Below are 10,281 nucleotides of genomic sequence, written 5' to 3' on the forward strand. Positions count from 1 at the left end.
TACTACTTAATTTACATGTTCTACATATAAGATGACCATATCCTTATATTTACCATTCTTAATACCAATATCCTAATCATGCAATTGGATTCGTCTATATTATTAATGGTTTCCCCATTTTGGATTAGACTACAAGCATGGTTTTGTCACCTAAACAAATTCACATGCAAAATCTTATCCCACCTTCCCAAGTTTACTACTACCAAAGCTAACAATTCAAATTTTTATTCTTGTAGGTCATCTTGTATGCCAAAACAATACAAATTGAAGACCTAGGATCCTAACTTCAAAGATGAGCTCTTGAAGATTAGTGATCATGAATAATCATAGCAAAGACTCCCTCAAACATATTTTCATGTAGATTCATTAAGCATGTATTTGCATTAACAAATACTAACTCATTATAGGTGTTCTTTGACGCTGTCTTGAATGTCTTCAATCTTTTACACATTGAAAAATTTCTACAAGATCACAAAAGTTCCATAGTTCAATCTACTCACAAAAAATCCCCACAAAGTGCTTTTAACACCCATTTGTTTTAGATACAAGTACACCAAAGCTGGATATTAGGGATCAACGATTATGGTAGATGTAACCACATACAAAAGATAGAACCATACAAACAGATTTGATTTTAGACATGATTAAATCCAAGACAACATAAGTATTAGTACTAGATTTTCTTTTAAGCATTATCTCAATATCAGATCTAGACAACTATTTCATAATCAAGATATCTAAATCATTTCAAAATCAAAACCACAAAATATCTTTCAAATCTATTAATTTTCATTTGAAATTATATATTTCAATCTCAACTTTGGGTAATTGACGTGTAATTTAATTAAGATATTTTGGACATTTTATACAAACATTCAACACTATAAAGCTGTTGTGAGGGGGCAAATTAAGAAAGGAATAATGAGATACGAATAAATCAAAGAATAGTGATTGTAGATTGTGAAGAAATATTGTGAGTGAGGAAGCCAAGAATTTGACCCACTCAATGGTATTCCCCGCCCCTTCAACAAAACTCAGTAGGGGATAAATGTTTCTTGCTCACTCTCCATCACCGGGCTCAAAAAACGTCCTTTCAATAGACTGGGCGGGAGATGTAGATTCAAACTTAACCGCTACGGTGACAGTGACTGGGAGGTTAAGACCAGCTTCACGGGAAACATAACGGTGAACGGGAAGTTGAATGAGACAAAAAAAAATCCAACGGAATAGAGTAAGGACGGGCCCACGAGACACCTAAGGAGTCAAACCAGGATTGCTCATAAAATGAGCTAGTAGCTTGGTGGAGAAGAACTCCAACAGCAAATAGAAAATTGTAGATTCAATTTGTAGCTGATCCATAAAATGTTTAACATGTTACGAAAACTAGATAAAAAACCGAAAGACCTACAAGATAAAGAAGTATCATAGAAATAAATCACCCTTGAACTATAAAAATATTGACTGCAAAATATGATAATTCAATAATAAAACATCCAACTCTTGACTAATTTTTTAAAAATATTAACAATAATATTGATCATCCTGCTGCTGTTGCTTTCTGCCACCCAGATGAGGATAAGGAAATGGTGGAAGAGACCAAAGTGTTACTTTGTTTTCTCCATGCAAGTCAAAATGCTTGCAGAAAGCGTGAAAATTTGGAAGTGTATGCTGTGTTGTATTATTTGTTTTCTTCCATGGGAAGAAGATAAAAATTCTTCCACCATTTGCAGGTCACCAGTAAATTATTTGTTGCTGTTTTGTTTGAGTTGTGTTTGAAGGTTTTGTCAGGTGACCCATACTCTGCCCTATAATGTGTTTTTATTAAATTTAACCAAAGAAGACTTGCAAACTGTAGACAATCGTGTATGTTTTTTAGGCATTCATGTTATATGTGATGATACTTTTAGTGAATCGAATGTTGTATTTGACGAAGTTAGAGTATAAATAGATTAGAGAAGAGTTTGAAGGACATAGGAGGTTGAGGAATATTTTTCATTTCGAGCTAGTTTCTTATTTATAGATAGTATATAGTATGAGAGTTTGGTTATAGATTTTTTATTTGTTTTTCTTTTAAAAGCAAGGGGTTCGACAATTTTTTTTTTCTTTTTCTTGTGCATGGTTGAATTGTCTTGATTTACAAAATGACTTTGTTGTGAATAATTGAGTATGTGTCAGTTCATAGTTGGAGTATTGCATAGTGGATTGTGAGTTTATCTCAATCCATCTATAAAGTGGTGTTCTTATAGATAGTTGAGCATGATTTGATTCATAAGAGGAGTGGCGTTCTTGTTGATTGTTGATAGTTGAATATGGTTTGATTGACAAGAGGACTGGCGTAGTTGTGAATAATTGACTATCTCTTGATTGATAGGTATTATTGGATTGTAAGGACATCCATTGATATGTTTGGTTTGGTGTGTTTTGGGTGAGTTGAGAGATTTGGTGAATTGCGTATATGTCCTAGTTCATTGGACTTTTATATGGGCTATTCTATTTAGTACATGTAGTGTTCATTCCTTTGTTTAGATTGATGTAATAAGGGATTAAAAAATTAGGATTTTTTTTTTTTTTTTTGGCAAATAGGCAAAAGCCTATATATATATGAAAAATAAAATTAAATGAGAAAACATATATTAATATAAGGGGTAAAAAATTAGGAATGTTATACTAGGTATCTATAAGTTAGTATAGAATAACATTAAATAAGAAAACATTACAAATGTTAGTATTGTCAATAAATATTTGAATGATTAGTTTGTAAGTTAGTTGTTGAGAAGTTTCCTATATGGAATTAACTGGTTTGGGAAGTTTGGATGAAAAAAATAGTACTATAAAAGTGGACATAATTGATGTAAAATTAAAGTTGAATGAGTATTGCATAATTTAATATTTTATGCTATTCTATATCATATTGTTTAGTCTTGCAATATTTTGGCTTGTAATTTCAATACCTTTTCAAATTTGCATTTCTTACAATGTCTATTTTATGCTTAGATGGTTGTTGCTAGTGTTACTAACAACTTATTTTTCTACATGTTTATGGACCTTTCGTACTTTCTTATGGTTGGGGATAGACCATGGACCCAATCATTGGATTATGAGGGCGTGATTGTGAAAAATTAGGGTTTCCACCATTAGATGTATGAAAACTGCTAATTTTATGACTTAAGACCATCACATTCAAAAGAGGGTATAATCTAATAGATCTAGTCACAAACCAACATGGATTAGGACGGATTAGGATTGGGTGAATTCACAATAATGGTTCCCACTTTTTTGCCACTTTTGACACTAAGATGTACATTTTTAAAATAATCTTCAACTTCTGAGAACTATAACTTTTAAACTATTAAAAATTTGAAGATGATGTAAATTAGTGATTTCTAGCATTTTGTTTGTAGATTATATATACATTTTTTTCATATTTTTTAAAAAATTTTCCATCTCCCTCGAAAAGTATTTTTTTACAACAAACTACATTTTTAAAGAGTGATGTGCCTCCCAAAATGCATAACTTTTTTTCTATAAATGATAAAAAATCAATTCTTTCGAATTTTGGTTTGTAACATCAATATCCAGGGCTTGCATTTGGTTTTATAGTGATATGTTCAATATTTTTCATTTTATAAAGTTTTGAAGTCCGACTTGTCATAATTCAGACATAGGTTTACGTTTGAACACATAACTTGTTCTATATAAATCGAAATTCAATTTTTTTTTTGGTTAGAAAGAAGACATCAATACCAGGGGCATAGATATTTTTCAGAATTTTTTTGAATTAGTTTCTTATTTTTTCCAATGCGTTGAACAGAGAAGTTCATGTTCGGTGAAAAACCAATTTTCCATAAAATTAAAAAAGAAAGAACATAATAAATTCAAAATATTACAAAATTATACTCGTTGGAAAGCTTGCTCTGAGTACTACCATCTAATATTTTTGGGTTATCAAGATTTTTTCATTCGTGCTTTGAACCAGAGCTCCGAAGTCATTAATTCTTCAGAACTCTGAATTTTTTTGGGAAAAACTTCTAATTGGAGGGTTCGAATGAACAGTATTTCGAGCGAATGGGGTTCGCTTGAACCATAAGGGGTTCGAGCGAACCCCCATTCGCTCGAACCAATGGGCTTGATTTTGGCTCGTACTTTTTTGTAACGGTCATGTTTGAACGAACTCGACCATTTTTAACTGTCGGGTTTCGTTCGAACTCTGGCCGACACATTTTTTTTTTTTTTTTCCATTTGTGGAGTCGTATAAATGTCCATAATTTTTTTCATTTTTTATCACACAAATGATTAAAATAATTTGCATTTTTGGATGAGAGAAGACATTTGAAAATTATTTTGAGGGCAATAATTTGAAGGTTTTTTGTAAAAGCATGGGGAACAAGAAGAGAAGGCAAAATAAGACTTCAAGGAATTATTCTCCCAAAACGGAAGAAAGATATCGAGAACAAAGAAGACAAAGATATCTTGAAGCAAGTATGTATTTTTAATTTTATTTCTATTTAATTTAATATGTATTACGTAACAATTAATTAGTTCAATATTTTTAATCTAATATTTTTAATGAAAGTTAATTTAAAAAATCTTAATTAAATTAATTGGAAATAATAGGATTAAAAATAATCTTGTTTTAATTGGAAAGCATAATTAATTTGAGATAATACATGTGTATTTGCAAATTTTAAATTCCATCAACTTGCTTGTTGTGTAATTGCATTTTTCTCCTATATAATTAAGTCCATTTATAATAGATAAGACCTATTAAGTCATAAAATTAATAAGACCTATTATGTCATAATTTCTAAGTTCTAAATTATATATATATATATATATATATATATATATATATATATATATATATATATATATATATATATATATCGATTATTTAATCTAAATGTACAAGTAATTTCATGTGATAGGTCCTTTAATATCACATAATATATCTATCTTAAGGGGAGTTAAGTATATGAATTGTGAAATGTTTTTTCATACGTGGTCATATTGATTTTAATAATAAGGCCTATTAGGACTATTACATTGATTATAGGTCTTAAATGTGACATAAATTTATAAGGTCTATTAAACATGCTGAATAATTTAGGTGAGCTATTTATATGACTTCACGTACATGCAAAAACATTTCAGATTAGGAGGTCTATTATGCAATAATAGGTCTTAAATATACACAGATGTGACAAATTATAGTCCACCTACATTATGGTCCATAACAAATTAATATGAGGTCACCTTTATCGTATGCATGCATCAAAATATTTGTACTTTTAATTTTCAAAATTGGAATTTCTAATTTATCAAAATTTTATTTTATGTGTTAAATTATTGCTCAAAATTAGAGATTGAACTTTAATCCTAACCTGAGAACAAATTGAACTTTAAACCTATACAGGTAATTTATTTAGAGTTATAACAATAAGGTCCTAAAAGTAATTAAATTTAATAAACCAAATTGAACGGGCTAATTTTAACATGTTATAAAGCTTTAAGCCAAATTCACCCCTATTCTTAAACCTAATTGAATAATCTCTGATTAATTCAAGAACCTTACACAAACTCTTAAATTATGTTCAGAACGGGCTCGAGAAGAAGGGAGTTTTGAAGCGAGAGTCGAGGCAAACGAACCTGTTGAAGAACACAATATAGTTGATGAACATAGGGAGGAGATTGTCCAAGTTGAACCAATGGAGACCTTTGAAGGAGAGGGGTCAGGCTCCTTACCTCCTACCACTGATATGGATGAGCATATTGTGGATCTAGCTAAACAGGCGAAGAGAAATATTTCTTATAAAATTTTAGATCGTTTACTTGAAATGGATGTGGATGAGTTGAAACGTCTCAATGAAGAACCTAGACATACTAAAAGGAGGTCAATGAATAAAAGTGGAAAAGAAATAATGTCTCATTTCAACAATCTTGATACTACACTAGAAAAAGCTCAATTGTTATCAATTGTACTTACTCATAAAGACTTAATATGAAATTGTTGGGTATAGATACAACAAGTCAAAAGAGGAAAACTTCTCAGCTACAAAAATCTATTGTTGATAATGTTAAGAAAGGTTTGGTGAACATTGGTAAAAAATCTTGAAAACTAGATAAGACCATTTCAAGAAGAGTGATGTTGACATCTTTAGTAAATGAAAGATTGTCTCAAAAAAGACAAATCTCTTCACTATCATCTGAGTTTGGTTTTAGTAGAAGGACAATATCTAAATATGTTAAAAGGAGAAAGATTTTGGATGATACTACCTCAGAAGGGAATTGGGCAATTATGTGTAGAGCTCCTCATTCTGATAGAATTGAAGATGTTGTTAGGAACTTTGTGACAAGTTTTTGGAATGATAATACTCATCCTTCATCAAATAGTAGAGATGTTATCAAGCAAAGGATTGGTCCTGATCGTTATGATCTCCATGTAAAACATTGGATAGACACAACAAAACATGAATTGTATGTATTGTTTACTAAAACAAACCCTCATATAAAGATTGGACAAACCATGTTTGAATGGTTAAGACCATATTATGTGAAGTTAAACAAAGTTTTCAAAACTTGTTGTTGTCGTTATCACATCGAATTTGACTTGTACTATCAGGTGTTTCGAAAGATTAGAGAAGATAGTGATGGTTTTAAAAATGCTCCTCCTAAACGAACAAGTCAATTCATAGCATCCATCTTAAGTGATAAATCAAATGATAATGCAACCGGTCAAATAAATTGCATAAGAGGAATTTGTGGAACATGCGGGGACTTGGCTAAATTGCCTTTGAGAGATGAAGATACTGACACGAGGAAGATGGTAAATTGCAAGAGTTACAAGTACAAAAAATTTGAAACAAAATTTGGAAAGGAATCTACAAGGCTAGATTATGTAGAAGAGGAAATACCTATTGTAACATTTATGGAAAATTTTTGTAAGTTGATAAAACCATACATATGCCATGGTTTTTTTGCCAAGTGGCAAGCAGAACAATTTAAAAGATTAAGAGACACTTTCCCACTTGGAACTATTCTATCTATAGTTGACTTCGCAGAGAATTACTCTTTTGCACATCAAAAAGAGATTCAATCAGAGTATTACTTTTCAAAGCAAATCACTATTTTGGTGCATGTGTGTTATCGACATGCACAGATGAATTTGGATGGTGTTGATAGTACATTTGAAAATCGTGTCATTAAGAAAGAGTACCACTTCTATATCAATGATGATAAGGAGTATGACATACTTTTTGTACAACATTGCTTTAAGAAGTTTTTTGAATATTTGAAAGATAGAGGCATAACAATAGTTAAACATTTTGTTTGGTCTGATGGATGTGCGGCACAATTCAAATCTTCGAGGCCATTTTATGCACTATGTAGATATCATCGAAATGACAAAATACCACATGTTTGGAGTTTTTTTGAGAGTGGTCATGGAAAGGGTGAACATGATGGTGCAGGAGCTTGTATCAAACGTGCTCTAAGAAAGCATCAAATAAAGTACATAGGAGAACGTATAGAAGATGCACATGATGTTGTTGAATGGTGTAAGAAACACTTTGAGCAACCTAATTATCCTGGGGAATCATCATCGAGAACATACAAACCCATTCCATATAGATTGTTTTGGGTGATAACCGGTATGTGTTCTCTTTTAGTATTTTATTTAATTTTTAAAAAAATGTTCCTAGTTCAAATGTTTCAATTTAACAACTTGATCTACATGTACATTATTGTACACATGCACATTCTTGTACACATGTACATTTTGCAGACGTGGATAGAAAATCAATGCATGGATGCAAGAGCATGGAGAGGACAAGATCTTTGCATTGTGTCATGAGTATAGATAATCGCCCATGGACATTATACACTAGGGATTATTCATGTTTTTGTTTTGAATGCATTTTCGAAAACTATGTTGATTGCAAGAACCAAGAGCTTGGATATGTTAGTGAATGGAAAATGGTGCCACTAGATGTTTCTGACACATACGAGGATTCAAATGAGGATGAAAACTTTGAAGACATTCCTTTGATTTCTGGTGATTACGATCATATTTCAGGATTGATTAAAAAAGGTACATACATGATGTACACACGTAAATATTTCCTTAAAAATGACATATAACTCATAATTTATTTAACTTGTGTCAAATTGCATGAGATATTTTTGCAGTCATAGCAGAAGATGGAAATATAGAAGGTGTTAGTTATTATTTATTGCGTTGCACAAAAGAGAGAAAGAAGTTATCGAAATCTGAGATGAGTGATGGAATGTCATTTCCCACAGGTTTGAGTTCTAATTTGAATATGTACATGTACAAATCGCTTACGCATGAAATTTTTTAATTTCTCATGTTTTTTATATACATGTACATGCAGGATCAATTGTAGTGCAAGGGACATATTTCAAACAAGTTAAAATTGTTCAACATGGGATTCATTTCACTGAATACCAAATTGACAACAAGGTATATCAGTATAGTCACTTGGTCATTGCTGTTGGCCTAATTCTTCAAACAGTTCCACGTCGAGGGCGGTCTCAAAAGTGGAGACTAGATAGTGAAGATCATGACAAAATATTAAGTGTTATTGAAGAGTGTTTTGAACCACTTGATGTGGTATGAACTATATATATATTTGGTAATCCAAAGTACACATGTGGTTCAGCCCACATGAATTGAATTAATACTCAAGATAAATTCTAGATCTCTTAACTTGTTTTGAAACTAAAGGATAAATATTTTTTAAGTTTAAATACATTATATCAAATTAGGATGTATTCAAAGTTAATTCAAGTACATGTACATGTTTAAATGCATGTTTAATTTGTATGTATAAGGTACTGTATCTAATTCTAAATGCATCTAATTTGTAAGGACCACTAGTTAAAATAATTTAATTAAAAATGCATATTTAAATTAGAATGTAATATGTACATTTGTAAAATTGATATAATATGGAATTAGGACATTTGTAATTAGGACATGTACATGTTGTCAACTATTTAACTACAATATACATACCTAGAAGCTCACATACCACATGTGAACTATTCAATACATGACCCATTAAGTTTAGTTTGTTCATTTCATACATACTCTTTTGTTTGAACATGTTCTTTTAAATTTTAATGCATATCTACTTGTATTTCTAACATGTGCACGTGATATATATATAATCTAGTCCAGTCCATCGAACATAAGTACATATATAATCTAACATGTATGTACATGTGCACATGGAATATATAATCTAACACATGTACATGTGCATGAAATATATATAACCTCTAGTCTAAACTTCATATCACATGATGTAGTGGAAATATATATAATCCTAGTATCAAACACAACGAAGATATAAAGTATAATCTAGTCTAAACTTCATTGTACATGCATGTGAAATATACAATCTAATCAAACATGTATTTAAATCTAATCTAATCAAACATAAATCTAATATAATCAAACATGTATAAATCTATATAATCCGATCAAACACAACGGAGATATAAAGTATAATCTAGTCTAAACTTCATTACATACATGCATGTGAAATATACAATCTAATCAAACATGTATTTAAATCTAATTTAATCAAACACAATATAAATCTAATATAAGATTCAAACATGTATAAATCTAATCTAATCAAATGTATGTATATATCTAATATAATCAAATGTATGTATAATCTGATCAAACACAAACCAGGTATAAAGTATAATCTAGTCTAAACTCCATGTACATGCATGAATATATAATATGAAAGTCTATAAAAAGATAAATGTAAATGAGCTATAAAGTCTGGAGCAAATCAACAGGGATCATGTTGGCTACGAACTGAGCGACCATCTGAGGGGGAGTCCTGCAAAAGTGGAACTTATTTAAATATTAAATATAAGATATCTATCTCTCTAGACATGCATGTACATCAAATCCAAGTAGAGTTAAATAAAAATTTAAATATAAATTGTAACGGGCATGTATACATACATGTACATATATGTACCAAAAACCATAACTAACCTGTACACTAACAGCATCTAAAGAATCTCTCCTACGCACACGCTCAGAGCTCAAGGAAGGAGTGACGTGAGCTAACTGTCAATTTAAGGATTACTCCACGATCAATTTAAATGATCTACAAATTAAAACTTAGAACTCTAGATTATTTATTAAACATGATCTATATATATAGATTTATCCTACAAATTTTCAACATGTATACATATCTTCTAAAATTTTAAATGCACATGTACATGTACATA

Source organism: Cryptomeria japonica, chromosome 3 (assembly GCF_030272615.1).
Source record: "Cryptomeria japonica chromosome 3, Sugi_1.0, whole genome shotgun sequence".
NCBI classification, from domain to species: Eukaryota; Viridiplantae; Streptophyta; class Pinopsida; order Cupressales; family Cupressaceae; genus Cryptomeria; species Cryptomeria japonica.